The sequence below is a fragment of the Mastigoproctus giganteus genome, chromosome 10 (assembly GCF_048544385.1).
Source record: "Mastigoproctus giganteus isolate SK-2022 chromosome 10, ASM4854438v1, whole genome shotgun sequence".
NCBI lineage: Eukaryota > Metazoa > Arthropoda > Arachnida > Uropygi > Thelyphonidae > Mastigoproctus > Mastigoproctus giganteus.
The window spans coordinates 231536289-231558638 of record NC_143584.1 but is presented as its reverse complement, the minus strand read 5'-3'; the positions used below and the strand labels follow the sequence as shown (position 1 = coordinate 231558638).

The 22350-nt window shown below is 42.1% G+C and overlaps 1 protein-coding gene across 1 annotated transcript in view; it reads right to left on the bottom strand.

Moving 5' to 3' along the window:
* LOC150080024 (vesicular glutamate transporter 1-like) overlaps nt 1-22350 on the bottom strand; it is a 547583-nt gene that overhangs the window by 327072 nt on the left and 198161 nt on the right. The window lies entirely within an intron of this gene.

The following is a 22350-nucleotide window of genomic DNA, read 5'->3' as shown; positions in this document are numbered from 1 at the left end:
AGTTTTTGGCTTTAAACCCCAATCAGTCAGTCTTATTACATTCGCCGTAAAACGCTTAATCTTATCTGTCCATTTTTTCACATGTGGTAAAAATGATAGCCTGTCATCAATGGTTATTCCCAAGTATTTATTTTCTGCTACCTACGGATTCTGAATGTTGTTTATTTTAAAGTTGGAGGACGACGGTAGTCCAAGTGGTGGTTAAAGATCAACAATTTTGTTTTTGTTTCGATATTTTTAGTTTATTTTCGTCCAATATTTCCTTGCCCTTTTGTTCCAATATTAAACTGGATCATCCAGAAATGCAGATGGCCAGGTCATCTGCGTATGCAAGCTTAAGACAATTTGGATTTTCCTTAATCATTCACTGGTCTAGAATAGCATTCCAGAGGACAGGCCCAAGCACAGAGCCCTGTGGGCATCCTCTGGAAATAAACCTGGAATAAACAAGGTGGTGAGAGACAATCTTGATCTGTCTTTCGTTGAAGTAGGATCTTAACACCTGGAATAGAAATCTATTACATTTTGCATGCCTAAGGGACCACCTGAGGGTGCTCTCCCACCACAATGAGTCAAAGGCGCCCTCAGAGTCAACAAAGATAGCCATTTCTATTTAGCAGTAGATATCTTGCGATGATTGACAAGGAATGTAACAGCGTCTTCAGCAGAAGAACCCTTTTTAAAACCGTATTGTTGAGGTGAAATCATATTATTTTCCATTAGGATATCCATAATCCTTGGAGCCAACAATCTTTCATATAAATTGCGTAAATTACTGAGGAGTGAAATCGGTCGATCAGCCTTCGGATCCAATTTAGGTTTCCCAGGCTTATGAAGACTTTTGAGTACAGCTATCTTCCAGAAACGTCGAAAAATGCCTCCCAACAAACATTTGTTAAATAAATTCAGAAGAACTTGTAGTAGTAGTAGTAGTAGTAGTAGTAGTAGTGGCACATGATGCAAGAAAGCAAGTGTAGGAGCTTATGCAGCATCAGCCAAAAAAAAAAAAAAAAATCACACCATTCCCTCCAAATGCCTGTCCAGTTCCTCCTTAAATTTATTTAACCTATCAACTTCCACAACGACAGATGGAAGTTTGTTCCAGCAATTAACCACCCGCTGGCTCAAGGCAAATTTCCGCACATCTACTCTACATCTGTCCTTTCTTAATTTGAACTTATGTCCCCGTAGGTTGGTAATCTGAAAAAGTGGAAGGATCCCATCAGAATTCAGCGTGCTCAACCCATTCAAGGCCTTATAGACCTCAATCAGATCACCACGCAGGTGCCTAGTCTCCAGCCACTGCAATTTGCAGAACTTAAGCCTCTCTTGGTAAGAGAATCCCTTCATTCCCCTCACCAATCGTGTTGCTCTTCTCTGTACACGCTCAAGCAAATCTACATCCTTCCTAAAATGAGGCCTCCAGACCTGTACGCAGTACTCAAGGCGTGGCCTGACCATTGCCTTATACAGAGGGATAATCACCTCCTTTTCCCTGCTAGCAAAATTCCTATATAGCATTGACAAAACCCCATGACCCGCCCTAGCAGCCTGTCTGCACTGCTCAGAAAACTTCATATCTGACTGCACAATTACTCCCAAGTCTTTTTCATTTTCTACCACCTTAAGTGTAGTACCACACAGTTGGAACGTTTCTCTGGGATTACTTCTACCCATATGCAGTACTTTACATTTGTCAAGGTTGAACTTCAGTTGCCACTTCTTAGCCCATCTGCCCAAATTATCTAGATCCTGTTGCAGTAGCACACTGCCATTACTGTCATTAACAACCCTGCCAACCTTTGTGTCATCTGCAAACTTCGACATTAAGCCTGATATACCTTCATCAATATCATTGATAAATACACAAAACAACAGTGGACCTAACACCGAACCCTGTGGGACTCCACTAATAACATTAGTCCACGAAGAGCAGCACCCATTGATTACCACCCTCTGTCTTCTCCCACTTAACCATCCTTTTATCCATTGTAGCAACTTACCCTTAACACCATTCTGCTTCAATTTTTACAGTAGTCTTTCATGCCCAACAGTGTTAAAAGCTTTCCTGAAATCCAAGTATATGATATCAAAATTATTTTTTGCATCCAGTTCCTTTGTGACCACATCATAATAACCAATCAAATTTGTCAGACAAGACTTTCCCTTAACAAACCCATGCTCTGTTTGAATTATTGCTGCAGTCTTGTCTAGATGATCCTGCAATGCATCTTTAACCAGCGACTCCATTATTTTAGCGGAACAGAAGTTAAACTAACTGGTCTGTAATTACTCGTGTCACCTTCGATCCCCCTTTGTGAATTGGGGATACATTTGCACATCTCCAGTCTGTGGGAACCTCCCCTGAGTCCAAGGATGCTCTCATAATTATGGCTAAGGGTTTGCTTAGTTGCTTTGCCGCCTCCTTTAAAATACCTGGATAGATCCCATCCACCCCAGGTGCCTTTCTTATGTTTAACTTCAACAATTTCTCCTCCACTTTGCTCTCAGTTATTACAAAATCATTAAGCACACTGCTACAATTTGATAACCTTCTTCCATTTTCAAATTGTAATAATTCCTCACGTGTGAATGTAGATGCAAAATACTCATTCAGTTTGTTTGCTATCTGAGCAGAATTATCAACAGTCGAACCATCATTGTCAAGCGGACCAATCATATTCATCCCCTTCCTTTTAGAGTTTAAATATGTAAAGAACTCTTTTCTGTTTTTCTTAGCATCTTTTGCCAAGGATTTCTCGTAATCTGCCTTCGCCCGCCGAACCTCCTTTGTGACCTCATTACAGACTAGCTTACATCTGATAATTTATATGCATCCCATGCATTTTTCTTCTCTGTCACGAGTCTCATTAGTTAATTTGATAACCATTTAGGACTAAACCTTGAACGATATTTCTTAATCGGTATATAAAGTCTAGTAGCTTCCACGATTAATTCTTTGAATGCTTCCCACTTAGAATTTACTGTTTGTAGCATCGTCAGTTGATCCCACTGTGAGTATAAAGGGAGAAATTTTTTTGATGGCGGCATTCTCAACAAGATCTAATCCAGGGCATTTGTTTGTATTTATTTTGGATTTAGCCTGGTCCAACTCAATATTACTAAACAGTTCCAGGTCCTCTGGTCCCAAATAGTCACGGTTTTCACAGCGAATTTTAAGTTATTATTATTATTATTTATTATTAAAATCAGTTTATTTCCCAAGAAACCTTGGGTCACCCCGGGACGGCTCTGTGCCAGAAGGGTGTGAATACAGACTAAGGTGCGAGGAACACAATGTACAATAAACAAGGGTACATTCGTGCTCGACCCGAGACTTTTACAGGATTAGATAAACAATAATGTACAAAATATACAGTAATATACATGATTACATGAAAACAGAAAGTCCTTGCCATATACAAATAGGCAAGTTAAAAAAAAAAAAAAAAAGTCTGTCCAGGAGAAGGGAGTATCATAAGTTCATAATCTGGTAACAGTTCTTGAGGGTTTCCTTCCTGTAGGGCTTGTCTTCACAGAACCTATCAGGGTGGATCCTAAATTTATTGAAGATCCGAAGACAATTGGCTGGAAACATGTTCCTCAGGGAATCAATGCTTGACAGAGTAAGACGTAGAGGGAGACAGGAGTCGGGGTGCTTCCATCTTGCCCTGTTCGGGCCAGAGATTAATGCGGATACTGATGGAGCATCAATTCGTCTCGTTATAAGCCGAACAAGCGTGAGAACATTTTTTGTCATGATGATATGTCTCCAGGGAGTGGTGCCTAGATTTGCTTGTAGGATAGATCTGGAGATAGTTAGGGGGTGGCCTACCACTCTGTTCATCCATCTAAGCAACCAGTACTCTAAACTAAGATACTTCTGAAGGTATGAGGCAGGGGCAGATGACCAAATTTCTGAAGCATAGAGAGGAATCGGCGTAATACACCTCAGGATGTGCCGAACAAGCAGCGCTGGCTGATGCACACCAACGAGCTCTTGACGCACTGCCCAAAGAGCAGAGTACGTCTTCTGCCTCATCCTGGCAAAATGAGGCTGAAATGTGAGCCCAACGTCCCAGGTGAGGCCAAGATCAGTATGAGAAGTCACCTTTTGCACCAGTTCCCCACTGACAAAGATTTGGATATCATTTTTGGCTTTCTTCTTGGTTATCGTCAGTTGTGCTGGTTTGGAAGGGCTCAGATGCAGTCCTATTGTGGCAAGATAACTTTCCAAGCTCAATATCTGCCTAGAAGCTTGTTGGTTGATATCATGAATCTGATGATTATGATCTGAGCTCACGTAGAACTTCAGATCGTCGGCATAAGAAACAAAGTTCGGATTCTAAGCAAGGAAAGGCTCCAAAACTGCTGCAAACAGGATAGCTGACAGTACACTTCCTTGTGGAATGCCTCTTGAGACGTCAATAGTTACTTGAAAGTCATTGTGGGTCACAGACAGATGTCTAGGAAGTAAAATAGACTTCAAAATTTGAAGTAAGGTATCCGCCAGGCCGAATTAGTGTTACAGAATGCTAAAAAGAGCTGGGAGGTGTATTCTGTCATAAGCCGATTTTATATCGAGGAATATGATATCAATCTGTGATTTGTTGTTAAGGGTGCGCTGAATTCTGAAGAGGGTATCAAGGAGATTGGTAGTTGTCGATCTCCTTTGTAGAACTGTATGGAGGTACTCGGGCCTGTGTGCAAAGCAATGCTGGGCAATTGTTGGCTGAATTACTTTTTCGAAAATTTTGAGTAAAGAACAGCTGATGGATATTGGTCTCAGGTCTTTAGCAGATTTGGGTTTCTTGATCTTTGGAATGGGCTTAACATGGTAGATTTTCCAAATTGAAGGAACTATTCCAGATTGCATGATTTGTCTGAAAAGGTGAAGGAGAAGGTCGACTATATATGGGCTGCAAATTTTGATAATGAAGAGTGGGAAACCATCCGGACCTACAGTGGCTTTGTTGGGTAGTTTATTGATGACATCAATTAGGGTCTCTCTAGTTATTTCTATTTCAGACAAGTGTGCCCTAGGTAACCAGTCCTCCTGCGAGAGAAAGGAATCAGAGTCAGGAAAATCTGCCTGCTGTAAGCTGAACTGTGCCCATTCCTGGACAAGCTTTTTGTCAATGGCTAGATGATGATGATTCGAAAGGATCCTTCTACCACTCTTCAACCTATTGAGAACAGCTTGGTTAAGGACCAGCCTTTTCTTTTTCAAGAAGCAAGCTCTTTCTTTCTTAAAGATGGAATGGTCTGAGGGAAGTTGAGTTTTCTGCCATTTCCGGTAGGCCTTCTGCTTCTTGATGAAAGCCATCTTAGTTTCCTTATTGAAACCCCGATTCGACCTGTTTCCACTCCTGGTGATTCTGGCTGCACAATGTAGTGCAATTAACTTCAGTTGTTCCGACAAGAGCATAATGGCATCCTCCAAAGGTTGTATTGGAGAATCATGTTCAGGCAAATCTTCTTGGAAAAACTTACCAGTGATTACATCAACAGTAGAAAACCAGGAGTCAGGGGAGGTACCCATGGACTGCAGTTGTGAAAATGTGACCCCGATTCACAAAGGAGGATCAAAGGGCAACACAAGTAATTGCAGACCTGTTAGTTTATCTTCTGTTCCAGGAAAATTAATGGAGGCACTGGTTAAAGAAGCACTGCAGGATCGTCTAGACAAGACTTCACTTATAGCTTGGACACAGCATGATTTTGTTAAGGGGAAGTCTTGTCTGACTAATTTGATTGGATACTATGATGTAGTCACAAAGGAATTGGATGCAAAGAATAACTTTGATATTATATACTTGGATCTTAGAAAAGCCTTTGATACTGTTGCACATGGAAGACTGCTGCACAAATTGGAGCAGTGTGGCATTGGAGGCAAATTGCTGCTGTGGATGAAGGGGTGGTTGAGGGGGAGGAGACAGAGAGTGGTAATCAATGGACACTGCTCATCGTGGACTAATGTTATTAGTGGAGTCCCTCAGGGTTCAGTTTTGGGTCCTTTATTGTTTTCTGTATTTATAAATGATATTGATGATGGTATATCAAGCTTAATGTCCAAGTTTGCAGACGATACGAAGGTTGGCAGGGTTGTCAAGGACACTACTGACACTATGCTGCTGCAACAGGATCTGGAAAGGTTGAGCAGATGGGCTGAGAGGTGGCAAATGAAGTTTAACATTGACAAATGTAAAGTACTACACATGGGAAACAGCAACCCCAGAGCAACGTATCAACTCTGTGGTACTACACTGACAGTGGTAGAGAATGAAAGGGACCTGGGGGTGGTTGTGCAGGCAGATATGAAGTTCTCTGAGCAGTGCAGACGGGCTGCAAGAGTAGCTCATGGTGTATTGTCAATGATATATAGGAATTTTTCTAGTAGGGATAAGGAGGTGATTATCCCCTTATATAAGGCAATGGTCAGGCCACACCTTGAGTACTGTAGGTCTGGAGGCCTCATTTTAAGTACAGAGAAAGGCAGCAAGATTTGTGAATGGAACAAAGGGTTGCTCTTATGAAGAAAGGCTTAAATTTTGCAAATTACAGTGTGTGGAGACTAGGAACCTGCGAGGTGATCTGATAGAGGTGTATAAAGCCTTGAATGGTTTGAGCATGCTCAATGCTGATGGGATTCTTCCTCTTGCTCAGAATAATCACCTGAGAGGGCATAAATTCAAATTGAGGAAAGGCAGATGATGTAGAATAGACGTGTGGAAATTTGCGTTTAGCCAGCAGGTGGTTGGTTGGTGGAATATACTTCCATCCCTTGTTGTGGAAGTTGGTAGCCTAAACAAATTTAGGCTGAGCTGGACAGGTATTTCGAACGAACGGAGGGGTGAAATGGGAGAGTTTTTTTTTTTTTTTTTTTTGGCTGATGCTGCATAAGCTTGCTTTCTTGCATCGTATGCCTCTACTAATGCTAAACCCAAACGTGAGTATGAACAGCCTCACACGAGACTAGTGCATTGTAGATTTCTGGAGTGATTATTTTATCTCGACTCAACTTATTTACTAATTTCCAAGGTTCAGAAATGCCCACTTGGGAGACCAGACATTGCCAAGTTGACATTTTCAAAAGAGAATATTAAATATTCTCTTTTGAAATTACAATATATTTCTTTAAGTGGCATAGTGGCGTAGTCTTTAAGATGTCCTCGGAAATGAGCCGGACTTCGTCAGCACCACAGATAACTTCCAGTCCCTGCAAGAATTTGCTTCTCATGCTTTTGATCGCCGGAGACGCCTTTTCACTCAACTACAGAATACGTCCAAGCTTTTCTAGTCGAGACTCTTGCTGGCATATCTGATCTGATATATATATGTTTTTTCTTTTTTTTCCTCTCTTTTCTTTCTTTTTTCTCTTTTTCTTTTTTTTTTATTTTTATTTTTTTAATATTTTATTTATTTTATTTTTTTTATTTCATTTTTTTTTTCACTTTCTATTTGTATTTATTTACTTATTTAATTTTGCTGGTTCCCTGGGTTCGGTCTGCCCGAGGGACGGGATTTTAGTATTTAGTTTTTATTACTTACATATATGTTTTATTTTATTATTTTTTAATTTTTTATATATGTGTATATATATATACTTTTTTTTTTTTTTTCTGTTTTTTGCTCTGATATTAGGGCAATAAGAGCTTGGTAAACCAGAGCGTTCGGCGGCCTGCCGCGATAAATGCGTAGTTGTGGCCCACCTCCCCGTGGCGTAGATGGGCACTGGGCAGGTTTTCGAGGTGATCGCCTGGTGACAAAACGCACAGAAACTAAACAACACAACAACACACACACACACTGCCCGAACATAACGTGACACACATTTGTGGCCTTTTACAGTGCTTTCTGTAATCATCACAGTGTACGAAGGCAGAGTTGAAATGACGTTCAGGTGCCGTCCTACATAAGATACTACAGATGTCTACATGGTTTGACTTGTTTGCTAATCGATTTGTTGCACATCCGCTCTAATGGATGAGGAAATTTCACAGCATATTGGGCACTTGATCTGGCTGGAATTTAGTTTGAGGGTGACATTTTTTATGTTGTTCAGATTAGTCGAAGTCTGGACTTCAAGTGCTACGACTCATCTTAGACGGATTTTCGCGGGGGAATCCTAGATATTGAAGTGAGCCATATGGAAATGTCGGTGTCCCCTCCACCAAGGACCACCCAGATGGCGATAGCTCTCGGCATCAGACGCCTTCCTTCCATCATTCACGAGAGAAGACTCGTCTTCGCCGTCAAAATGATGGTTGCCATTATTTCAGTACCAGATTTCTTGGCTAACTACGAATGGTGGATCCCAGTCCAAAGCCTTAGGGTAATCCAATTCTTCAGGCCATTCCAAACCGGTTAAAATGATCTGATCGGTTCTTACCCGTGCAAATGCTGCAGAACATGCACTCATTGGACGGCGATCTCTACAAGTTACCTGTCAGTCGTTACCATGGATCCATCACTCCAGTGTTCAAACCTTTCTGGAGTCATAATTCTGGTTTTTTTTTTCCATCTTTGTTTATTATGTTGTGTAATTTCTTTTATGTGGAGCTCTGGCTTGTAACCGTGAAAGGAGTTGTGTACAGCAATGTGTGTCTTCTGTATATAATAAAGAGTTCTTCTATTATATACATTAGGTTCAAATACTGCTCTCCCCTAGTCGGAAGCGTACTCAGAAGGGTCAGGCCTAAGGTTTCTAAGATTGCACCCATGTGTTCTTTAGCATTATCGTGTCTTGGGCTAGGCATATTAAAGTCTCCAGGTACGATCGCAGGAAGGTCAGTGCCAAAATTCTCTGTTATCCACACAAGAAGCTCGGTCCGGGTGTCTGCAGTGTACCTGGTGGAAGATAGATAAGGCGGACTTTGACTTTTTGAGCCTTCTTCCTGAGTGAAGCGGAGATAGCTTCAAAGTTTTCAGTTTGACTTGATTTTATAAGATGAAGACTTTCATGATATAGGATAGCAACACCTCCCCTCTTTTCCTTTCTGCCATTTCCAATAAATCTGTAAGTAGAAGATTGGACCAGCAGATCCTGTTGTCTGTTATGTTTATGACCTTCCTTCAAGGTGAAGGAAGGTCTGTAATTTATGCAGTTTGTTAGCAATGCTTCTAACATTCTGAATAAAAAGGCAAATTGGCTGGATTTCTCCCGAAGGGGATTTTCTTTCTTTAGTTGCTATAATGGTTGATGCATACTTCCTGATCTCCGCACTGTTCTTTTTCCCGAAATATTTTAACTAAAGCACCCAGTGGCCAGATAGTGTATGCAAGGATCAGATTTAGGTCATGAGGTGAGCATGCAATCAAAAATGACGAGTACGAAGGCTGCCTCGTTTTCTGTTGTCTTACTTCTGTGTGGATTCCTTATCACTGAGCAAACATGGCTTTTATGTTCTCTTATGGCCTGTGTGTTCGGAGCAAGCCCGGTAACAAAGACTTTCTCTCTTGTTCTTTCGGCCCTTATATTGAACCTCCTTACCAAGGGCCCATCTGCAGAGAAGTTTACACGCACCGTATCTGCATTAATAGTGTAGTTCGAGGATTGCGTAGACTGATAATTATTCCGCAATTGGCTACTGTAACCATCTGAACTGGAAGATGTTCACTGGACTGGAAGAAGCTGGTTGCCGTCGACAACCTCTGATTCTGCTCGCTCCCATTATTTTAATAATAATTATTATTATTATCATCAGTTTATTCCAGAAAAGGAAACCACCTCGAGACGGCAAAGTGCCAGGATATGTCCGAGTGCGAGATACAACGGGCAGTCGGTTACATATACTGAACACGTAGTCTCGTCCAGAAATACATTTTGTACACATTTTATGTTTAACACAGTATTTAAAAATTAATGAATGTGTACATAAAAATCATACAATTGAGTAATTCCACATACAACTTACATATTTACACAACTGTTAGGGAACGTGTATTTTACCAGTGAACAGCTTACCAAATTATTATTGTTCTTAAAGCAGAAAGTTCACTTTTACTCTCAATTCTTTGGTACTTTGCAGCCGATTCATATTTCGGTAAGTCTGTACGAATTCTGAAAAATCTCTTTCCGGTATGCTGCATCCGCACACAGTTTTTCGGCATCTATAGGGAGTTTAATATTTTTGCAGCATTTCATGGGAAGAATCTTTGCAGGATACTAAGATTAGTCTTCTGGAACGGGTTTTTCTTGAATTCCCGTTAATGTTTGGTGTGATTTCCGCATATGTGGTCTTGTGACGATTTTCAGGACACCATATCAGCTTCACATAAAGCCGGAGTATCGATGGGAGTCATACCCTGTGACAAGGGAAATGGAGAGGCTTGGGTAGGATTCTACTCTTTCCCTCGTGAGTAGCACATTTTGTGCAATTGCGTTCTCTCCACACTCGGAGGAAACCCCGAGTTCGATGATAGGAGGAATTTTTAAGAACTTTTCCACAACGTGGCTAAGTTAGTCGGTCTTAGGTAAGGGTAGCATGTTTTGTATATTGTTTTTCTTTGAAACTCGGATTTTTTGTCCAGGAAACAGAAAATAGCCACATATAACTTAGCCACGTTGTGAAAAAGCCTATGAAATTTCCCCCTATCATCGACTGGACTCGAACTCGGGTCATTTCCTTCCGGTGAGGGGAGAACGCAATTGTACGAAATGTGCTACTCACGAGAGAAAGAGTAGAAGTGCAAAGTGACGATAATTGGATGGGGGGGATTTGTCACCCCTTTTAGAAACTGGCTCATGAGCAAATTTAAATCGATCACAGACTACACGCAATTCCCATACGGAGCAATATGCCCTTAGTCTCTGATGCTCATAGAAACCTACAAACAACAACAACAACAACTTAAACTCTCTTTAACGTAGTGGAGAAATCTATTAACGACCAACCACTTAACGTATCTACAAACCTTCCATCAGATTAATGATCGCCAGTATCAATTCCGTCAGTGTCGACCCACTGGTGATATTCTGGCTTATGTTACCCATCTTTGGACAAATTCAATGGAAAAGTTCGGTGAAACTCAATCAGTTGCTCTTGACGTTTCGAAGGCTTCCGATCGTCCTTGGCATAAAGGTCTCCTAAATAAAGTTCCGTCTTATGGTTTGCGATTGGCAAACCATAAGACGCTCTACCAAACGAAATCAGCTCTACAATGGAATATCGTTCCCACATCTTGGGTTCCCCCTCTCTCACTTCTAGATTCCATTAAGAAGAGGGTAGTTGGGTTAATTAATAACTCCTCTCTAACTGAGTCTCTCCACTCGCTGTCTCATAGACGTACTGTTTCTGCTGCATGCCTCTTCTACAGATACTTTTATGGGCACTGTTCTTCTGAATTGGCTTCTATAATTCCTGCTCTCTCTTCCAAAGCAGTTTGAATACGTGCTGCAACCGGTCAACGTCCTTTTACTGTTCAGCTTCAAATTCACACAACCAACTTTTCTTCTTCCTCATTTATTCCTTCAACTTCCGTTTACTGGAACAATCTTCCTCCATCAGTGCTCCCGACAAATACACAATTAAACCTCATAACTGAGTCTACCTGAAGTGACAATCTCTATGACAACCCACAGATGTATCCACCTGACTTGACAATCTCATTCAATACATGAACATGATATGAATAAGGTAACTGGACCTGACCTGGAAGTGACCAACTAAAAAAATAAAAAAGAAATCACATTGGGACAACCCGATTAGACAACCTCATCCAGCACAGGCATTTGACAACCTCATCCAGCACAGGCACTTGACAACCTGATCAAGACAACAAAACTACCATGCAAGGGCTCAGAGAAATGACTGCAGCACATTGATGCCACCTAGCCATATGGCAATCTGGGCTAGTAACTTTGACCAGCCAGCTTTCACTCCTATTCCTTGGCAGGGTGGAGGGAGATGACTCGCTGTCTTCTCTTCCTCCTGCCATCCCCCTTTCCCTCTGGTGGGGCATGGGCATGTCCCGCTGACTGCAGGGGCCATCTACCCTATCGGCCCCTTACTTCTCTTTCTTCCCCCAGCCTTCAGTCTCCCTTGACTATACACCGAGAAAGCCCCACACATCCAAATCTAAATTAACACCAAAATTATTGTCCGCCCCTTTAGGCCTCTGGAACTTGTCATTTTAGCGTACAACCCCATGGTCATTTCGGGGAACAAACCCCACATACTATCTCTTAATAGCGATCTTGCAATAATACCACCGCGATTATCTTTTTTTTTTTTTTAATATAATCTGCCTATAATTAATCTTTATAATCCCGGCGAGGTTATCTCTGCCGCTTGTTGACCCCTGGCATTGTGCCGTGAAGGGTATTGTATAGTCGTGGTACCTGTATGTACCGATGAACTGTACAATCTTATTATTATTATCTTTTTTTTTTTTTTTTTCTTTTTTTTTAGGACCCAGCCCCTGAAATCCCAGGAAATTAGGGGGCGGGACCTGCCAAAATATAATAAATTTTGTTCGTTTTTTTTTTTTTTTTTTTTGCTGGTGCAGCATAAGCCATAGGCTTTCTTGCACCATGCGGCCGTTACTAATACTAAGTTTCAAGGTACACCTGGCCAGCCTCCTCGTTGGCATAGTATGGACAACGTCGGATTCCATCAGGGGCTCGACCGCCAATAGGCCAGAAGAACAATGGGCACAACATACTACACAACACATGATCCACTCACTTTTAAATCTCTGGTCTTGACGGAGTACTGTCCCTCGATACAGCGAACACTCGCGGAGATGGAAAAATTTCTGGTGCCGTTTGGCCCTTCAACATACTTTGTACTTTGTACTGAGAGAGAAACTAAGGAACTATGCAGCCCTTGTAGCAAGAGTATCTCGCAGGGACTGGGGACTCAACAGGAAGACCCTGTCCCTGTATTATAAAACAATATTCATCCCAGCGATCACCTACGGATCGGCAATCTGGTTCAGGAAGGCCGGAACCGCGGTCAACAAAAGACTGCTGGACACTCTCCAAAGAAACATTCTTCTAACTATAACTAGGGCTTGCAAAACGGTGAGCACCCACGCTCTGCAGGTCCTGGCAGGAGCTCTTTCTCTGGACCTCCAGTTGACTAGATGTGGACTCATGTATTTACTATCCAAGGATATGCCTGACTCCATCTATGACTTTACTTGGACCAACAACAGCCGGATGACAGAGAAACAACTAATAGTTGCTCACATATTGAAGATTTGGCAGCACAGGTGGGAGATATCGCCAAAGGGTCAAGTTACAAGAAGCTTCATACCGATAGTCGCAACAATGTACCCAAAAGCCCCTCCTCGTAGTTCTAACCTGGGCTAAATACAACCTTCCTCCTGACGGGCCACGGCCCATTTAAAGCAAAACTGAACGCACTCGGAATAATAGAAGAGTCCACATGCACCTGTGGAGAACCTGAAACCTGGCAGCATATTATGCACGACTGTGAATGCTACGAAGAACACAGAAGTAGACTTATAACTGAGATTCGATACTTGCCGAAAAATCGAGAGTACCATCTACTGGATACAGAAGATGAATACAAAGCCCTCTGGCGATTTGCACTTGACGTCTTCAATAAACGACGAACAGAAATAGCCATCCACAACGAATAGATGACCACAAATAATAAATAAAGGCAAACTGATAATGAAAATCAACACAGCGGAAAGGATTGCAAAATACTAAGGACAAACGGCGTAATATGCAGCAGAATAAATGGAGCACTTTGGAATACTATCAATGAAACAGCATCGACCAATGGGAGTGGCGTCAGACAGGATGTGGTCGCTCCCAGGATGAACCCACACCAGATAGAACCTACACACCTAGAAGAGGACTAGGCCCCACCAACGAGTCAGCATTGGACTGCATTGCCTGGCAGGCACTGCAAATTGCTGCTATGGCGAACTGGGCGGAGCTCCCTTGCCCAGCCCACTTTTTTTCCCTATCCCTGGTGGGGTTAGGGGACGGTCTGGCTGCCCCTCCACTCCCCATCCCCTTCTTTTCCCTCTGGTGGGGTCATGGGCATGCCCCATTGATATACCTGGGGTCGCCTTCCCTATTGATCCCATATTTCTGTCTCTTCCCAGCCTTTTATCTCTCCCCCCCTACTCTACCTATATCGCCAGCGAAAAGCGAATGCCCCACACAACGAAAAATTTAAAATTCCAAACTCGACACACTTGCAACCTCTTTCGGCCTAACTAGATTCAAGCGTTTATCCTCCCCTTTTTTCTTTTTTTTTTTTTTTTTTATAGGTCCTAGCCACTGAAATCTCAGGAAATTAGGTGGCAGAACCTGCCAGAGTACTTATTCAAAAATACTGGAGTACCTGTTCTGCCTCAACGGGGCCAAGTGTTGGCAACGTTGGGCCTCAGTAGGGGTCCAGCGGCTAAATTGCCAGGTGAACAACAGAACACAACACGACACATGTACAATATCCATACACTTTTAAATCTCTGGCCTTCTCAGCGAACTGGTACACACACGATGAAAGCAACGCGGAGATGGGGGAACCCCCTGGCGCCGTTAGACACTAAATACACTTTACACTTTCACTTTTTTGTACAAAGTGTGTACCATGCAACAGCAGGAGCCTCCATTTTTGTTAACTGGCCATGGAGCTATCAGAGGAAAGCTCACTGCACTCGGGATCACCGAAAACCCACAGTTCCTCTGTTGTTCCCTCGAAAGTTGGGACCACCTGATGTACGAGTGCGAAATATATGAAGATTTGAGATGCCTCCTCCCGACTAGGATACATTACCTTCCTAAAAACCAAGAACAGCACATCCTCCAAAGAGAAGATGACTATATCGCCTTTACCCGTTACACACAAGACTTATTCGCAAGAGGGAAGAACCTACCATGGATATAGTCACTATTCCGATCATCGTCAAAACCAAGACAAGACAACCACCTATATTTTGGGAATCAATGCAGAGGCCTACCGGCAAATGAGACTACACCACCACTAAATCTGAGAAGGTCCAGTATAGGACAACCACAGCTGCATTCTTATTTATACCCCTACTGACTTATACACAGTTCACCGGATGATATCACCACTAAAATTGACATCACGACCGGACCTGAATGAGAAGAGCAAGAAGATTCCAAGCCTTTCATTGATCAGAATCAACATGGTTTCTGCAGTGGTAAGTCAGAAGTGACAAATTTACTTCCTTTCTGGAAATACACCTCTGAAGCTCTTGATAACCACCTTCAAGTTGATGCAGTCTACACAGACATATCCAAGGCATTTGATAAAGTTCCGCACGAACAACTTCTGGAAAAACTTAAGCTATATGGCATCCGTGACCCTTTGCTCTCATGGCTACGCAGCTATATTACGCATCGTTCCTTAGCGTTATCATCGATCAAGTGAACTCAGACTGTTTTATACCAATAAATACCAATAAATAAATAAATACCAATGTGCTTTGTTAATAATCTGATTTATCTTTTTTTCTCATGTGTATCTCTTTTGTAAATATGTTTTGTTAACCCCTGGCACCACCATGCCGTGACGGGACTAATTGTATGTCTATCATTGCTGCAATTAAAGATTCTATTCTATTGTATAAGTGGAGTACACCAAGGCTCCCCCTTAGGTCCTCTTCTCTTCATTGTTTTCATAAATGATCTTCCTTTGTTCATCTACACCTCCAATGTTCAAGTTGCTCTCTATGCAGATGATCTTGAGATCTACTCAGCAGTGAAGGAGATTACCGATTCTCAACAGCTTCAATGTGCTCTCAATAAATTCTCTCTGTGGCTATCTCTGAATGGCTTGTCTGCTAAACCCTCGAAGTGCAAACTAATCTCTTTCTCATCCGGCAGATCTCCACAACTAATAAATACGGAGTGCAGTATTAACTCTGTGATCATCGAAAGGTGTGACCAAGTTAACGACTTGGGGACTCTCTTTTCCAGCAGTGCTAAATTCGATGCCCATGTCCTTAAAATCACCAGCAAAGCATTCAAAACACTCGGATTCATCAAACGGAACACATACAAGTTCAAAAGCTACAGATATGCGGTTATCCTCTATAAAACTATTGTTCTGCCAATCCTTGAATTCAGTTCATCCATCTGGAATCCTCACACAAAGACTTTAACTAACAAAATTGAAGCAGTCCAAAAAAACTTTGTCCGTTACTTTACGTACCGCAATCCTCTATTCTATCAGTCAGTGTATTATGAATCCGAGGCCTCTGTGCACCAGAATAGTTACTGCTGACATCGCCCTTCTAGCTTATGAAGCATCTAATACCATTATTCTTCTCTTTCTTGGTGATGCCTCTCTCTCTCTCTCTCTCTCTCTCTCTCTCTCTCTCTCTCTCTCTCTCTCTCTCTCTCTCTCTCTCTCTCTCTCTCTCACACACACACAGGGGGTAACTCGGGAATTTTTTTTTTTTTTTTTTGGCTGGTGCAACGTAAGCCTCAGGCTTCCTTGAACCATATGGTTAATAATAATAATAATAATATCCTTAGGAAAATAAACTTCAATGCTCCTTGTAGACAAGTCAGGAACCTTACACCGTTTCGCCTTGACTCTGTCACTACGGACTTAATGAAGTTCAGTCCACTGAACAGAATCAGCAAATGACTCCCCAAATCACTGATGAACTCCATCCACAAGTTTGCCTCTTCTCTTAAACTGCAATGTGACTAGCTCACATCTAATTATTGTAGTTTATTATTATTATGTGTTTTATTATTTCTCTATTATCTAACGGATTAATTATTATTTTCTTTACCGGTACCTTAACTTAATGCAATCCTCTTTTGTACATACGATTTTAATGTTTGAATCTATATCAATGTTTATCTTCCTGTCCGATCTCTTATTATTGTTATTATTTTATTGTTCTGATCTCAGAAATACTCTTCATGGTTACCTGTTGTGTATCTTGTTATTAATAAAAAAAAAAAAAAAAAAACGTTTTGAAAAAGCCATCCTTCCTGCTTTAACCCAACAGTGTTTTGCACACAGGCCACCCCATCTCCATACCATGGTACCGAAATGATCCACTACTACTAATCCGTTGGAGACTCTCTTCAGAATGCAGCACGCATTAAATGAAAAAGCCCAACTGGACATCATATTCCTTGACATAAAGGCAGCTTTCGATAATGTGTCGTTACCTGCACTTGACAAGATATTGAAAGTTTATTTCGGCATTGAGGGTAAACTACTGCAGATCATCAAGACCATTTTGAAGCCAAGGCACCTCATTGTACAACACCAAGAATTCCGTGCAGAATACACACCCGCACTTAGGGCATCCCCCAGGAAGGTGTTTTATTAGTTTTGCTCTTGTCTTTATCAGCCTTTTCTGCCGCGGAATTAGAATTATATTTCCTACGCCGATGATATTAAGTATTTTGTTGTCTCTAAGGAAGGATCTCTGGTGTCTGACGTCAATTTCCATGCCAATGTTAAACTCTATGAATTGGAGACATACCTCTGTAAGATCGGTTTGTCGGTAAACTCAGAGAAGTCAGCAGAACTAACAATAACTGATAAGAAGATAAAAAATGAAATCAAATTATCTATTAATGGAGCACAGATTAAGAAAGTCAACTCATACCGACCTAGGAGTGACGTGGGACGAGGGCCTTACCTTCCAAAGGCACTTTCAGAACACGAGAACAAAACTCTCGCTGCCATATGGGCTGTAAGACAGGAAATAACTGGGATTCGAAACCAGCAGCTAGTGACCCAATATATCCAAAGATGTATCGTTCCTGTATCCTTATATTTTTGAACAATTTGGTCCTCTGCTCCAAATACTTATATCAGGAAATTTCTCAGCCTGGAATACTGGTTGCTCCGGTGGTTAAATAGGATTGCCGGGAAGGCCTTCACAATTTCGAAATCCATACTGTACGCAAACTTGAACAGAGCTCCGTGGATTCAGATGATTACAATACGTAATATCTGCACTCTAGCACAACTTCTCACTGGGAGTTTAGATGCCCCTCAAATTGAAAATCTTGTAGTAAGGCACAGCCCTGGAGCCTGCCTCCACAACCCTCATATTCTTCGAAGGGCTCTTGATAACGCCGTCGGATTAAGGCGGATGTTTCTGCCAATACTCTGGAGCTGTTGTGACACCTCAAAATAGACCCGGACATGGGAAAACTGAAGAGGAAACTCATTGCAGCGGATCTGTATACGAAACTAGAAATATGATGAAGAACGGAATTGAAGAAAGACTTCAAGTGCCTTCGAACTCATAAAAATCTTAAATGAACTATATATTATGTTTCCAAAAGACTCTTATAGGACTGAGGGAATTCCTTTTGTTCGGAGAATGACAATGAGGACCAATTCATAGTGTAAATGACGATGTAATTTTTCTTTGTATGTATATTGTTTTGTGATTTTTCTATGAATGTATGATTTCTGTATCGATGTACTTTTTCCTCTATATTTATATATCTTATGTATTTGCTGATATTTTATCCTGTGTTACACTCCAATAAGTTTAGTTGGATGTATGTATGAGCCACCCTCCTAGATGAGATAATTTCTGTACAGGGGTGTTTGTTCAATAAACAGATGATAATAATAATAAAATCGTCGATGGGATTTGAAGAAAACTCTTTCCTCTAGAACCCTTTCCTAACCCAGTTGAGGATCCTGCTCAGGTGGCTAACAATCTAAACGAGTATTTTGCATCTACATTCACACATGAGGAGTTATTCAGGAAGGGGAATGTCGTAGGTGAAGTAAACATTGGCAGTGAGCTAGATTATTTTCTAATAACTGAGAGGAAAGTGGAGGAGAAATTGCTGAGGATAAACATAAAAAAGGCACCTGGGGTGGATGGGATCTATCCAGTTATATTAAAGGAGGCAGCAAAGGAAGTAAGCAAACCCCTAGCCATAATTATGAGAGCTTCTTTGAACTCAGGGGAGGTACCCATGGACTGGAGATGTGCAAATGTAACCCCAATTCACAAAGGAGGATCAAAGGCTGACACAAGTAATTATAGACTTGTTAGTTTAACTTCGGTTCCAGGAAAATTAATGGAGGCACTGGTTAAAGAAGCACTGCAGGATCATCTGGACAAGAATTCAGTTATAGCTCAGACACAGCATGGTTTTGTTAAGGGCAGGTCTTGTCTGACCAACTTGATTGGATACTATGATGTAGTCACAAAAGAACTGGATGCAGGGAATAACTTTGATATTATATACTTGGATCTTAGAAAGGCTTTTGATACTATTGCGCATGGAAGACTGCTACACAAATTGGAGCAGTGTGACATTGGAGGCAAATTGCTGCTATGGATAAAGGGGTGGTTGAGTGGCAGAAGACAGAGAGTGGTAATCAATGGACACTGCTCAACGTGGACTAATGTTATTAGTGGAGTTCCTCAGGGTTCAGTGTTGGGTCCATTGTTGTTTTCTGTATTTATAAATGATATTGATGATGGTGTATCAGGCTTAATGTCCAAGTTTGCAGACGATAACAAGGTTGGCAGGGTTGTTAAGGACACTACTGATACTATGCTGCTGCAACAGGATCTGGAAAGGTTGAGCAGATGGGCTGAGAGGTGGCAAATGAAGTTTAACATTGACAAATGTAAAATACTACATATGGGAAACAGTAACCCCAGTTCAACGTATCAACTCTGTGGTACTACGCTGACAGTGGTAGAGAATGAAAAGGACCTGGGGGTGCTTGTGCAGGCAGATATGAAGTTCTCTGAGCAGTGCAGATGGGCTGCAAGAGTAGCTCATGGAGTATTGACAATGATATACAAGAATTTTTCCAGCAGCGATAAGGAGGTGATTATTCCCTTGTATAAGGCAATGGTCAGGCCACACCTAGAGTACTGTATACAGGTCTGGAGGCCTCATTTCAAAAAGGATGGAGAGTTGCTGGAACGAGTACAGAGAAGGGCAACAAGATTAGTGAATGGAACAAAGGGGTGCTCTTACGAAGAAAGGCTTAAGTTTTGCAAATTACAGAGCCTGGAGACTAGGCATCGGCGAGGTGATCTGAGAGCGGTGTATAAGGCTTTGAATGGCTTGAGCATGCTCAATGCCGATGGGTTCTTCATCCTGCTCAGAATAATCACCTCAGAGGGCATAAATTCAAATTGAGGAAGGACGGATGTCGGATAGATGTGCGGAAATTTGCCTTTAGCAAGCGGGCAGTTGGTTTGTGGAATAGACTCCCATCGCTTGTTGTTGAAGTTGATAGTCTAAATAAATTTAAGGCTCAGCTGGACAGGTATTTCGAACGAACGGAGGGGTGAAATGGGAGTAGTGGTTGTTTTTTTTTTTTTTTTTTTGGCTGATGCTGAATAAGCTTGCTTTCTTGCATCATATGCCTCTATTAATGCTAATGCTAATGCTAAGTGCGAAAACGCACGCTGTGTAAAGGATGCGTCCCCGATCGGCTTAAGAAATAATAGTAATCGAAAGAAAGGCTTGCAGCCAGACCACGTGCCTGTTTTCAAGAGCACACTATCGGGACAGACGAAAAACAGAAGTGGAAACAAAAACAATTGACATCGGAGAAAGAACTCCCCCATCCGCTCTCTTTACGTAATCTTCAACCCGATTAAGACGCTCACAAATACTTGTCGCCAAATAGATAGAATAGAATAGAATAGAATCTTTAATTGCAGCAATGATAGACATACAATTAGTCCCGTTACGGTGGTGCAGGGGTTTACAAAAGAGATACACGCGAGAAAAAAAAAAGATAAATCAGATTATTAACAAAGCACAGTTTTAAATTTTCAGTTGGACGAGGATACCCTTCCTGTATTTTTTATTATTGACCACTTCTTGGAGGTCCCCGTCGATGGCTTGCAGTGAGGGCAGCATTTGCTTTGGCAGGAATCTCTCGGTTAGTACTAGCCGGTTACGGTTTGCTAGCAGCTGTGCTGAAGACCGGAGATAAGGAGGAGGAATGCGCCAAGAGCAGTGATCCCAGAAGTTCGGCTCTGTAATTTTACCGGTGGCCATCTTGATGGTGAACAGCAGCCTTCTTTCTCCGATGTAGGACCGGAGCCTGCGTAGTTGAAGAGCTTCTGCCAACTGCGTTGATCTGAGAGCTGGGGGAAGGTGGAGTTTGCTTTGGCCCATTTTAGAAGCCAGAATATTCTTTTGATGTTGGATTCGGCGGCCGATGCCCATATCTCTGAAGCATACAGTATTGTCGGGTAAAGGATTGATACGATGTATCTTTTTACCAGTTGTGGATCGGTGGTGTGGAGCAGCTGTTGTTTGGCGACCCAGCGTAGTGAGTTCAGCCTCGACTGTACGAGGTTTATGTGATCGTTGAAAGATATGTCTAACCTTTTACAACTTCCGACCGTCTGCTCCCTCTCTAATCGTCCTCACCCTCGGGGACAAACTACGATTGGCCCCCGAGACCTCAACCGTAGTTTTGATCGAAAGGGTCTTGTTGTAACTGAAGAAAAAGAATTGCGAAGACTGTCCTGGCCTATTCGTTGGTTGATGGGTGGTGGCACTCCACCCCATCAGGGAACTAAGGTACTTCTGTTTACTTAAGTTTAATCTTATTTAATTTCGCTGACCTTAATCTTGTTAACTGAATTATTAACCGTTTTAAAATTTGTTTAAACTTTGTCTTGACGTTCACTAACACAGGATCAGGATTAGCACGTACGCGCGCTAACTCAATCGCGGGAAAGAAACAAGAAGAACTACGAAACGTTTGAGAATAACCCGCAATTCTTTAAGAAATTTAAAAGGACATTACGCAGTTGCTATCGCTTCGTGATCAAAGACGGTTTCGCATCTTTAATTACGTCGCGGCACCCACGGGGATTGGCAATTTTAACTGCGCACACTCGAGCCCAATCTCTTTTCGTTCAGTTCACGAGCGCACAAATGTATGCGGACGCTGAATGAGGTACTGCGCAGCTGCAAATGAAATTCGATATTTTTGGAGGAAGATCGAAAACTTCCAGCGAATGTGCAGCGAGCGCGTGGATTGAGGGGAGGAATGGGGGGGAAGATCTCTGCGGAACTCCGCCAGAAGAGCGATTCACCTTCGGCTGACAATTCCGCCGGTATTGTGTCACGTGATCATTGCTTCGCCCGCCATTGCCAGTGACCCCGTAACCGCCCGTTTCGCGAAATCCGAGGCTGAAACTTTAATCAACGCGCCGAAAGAGGCGCGAGATGAACCGTACCCCGCCAGGAGTCGCTGTTGATGAATAATGAACGATCCTCGCCGTGGCTCTGAATTATGCACGCACCCCGGAACGCTAATCCAGAATTTATGAGAGCGGCTGAACGCCGAAACAGATGACCGAGGCCGGCGTCCCAGAGGTGATAGCGATGAAACGCTT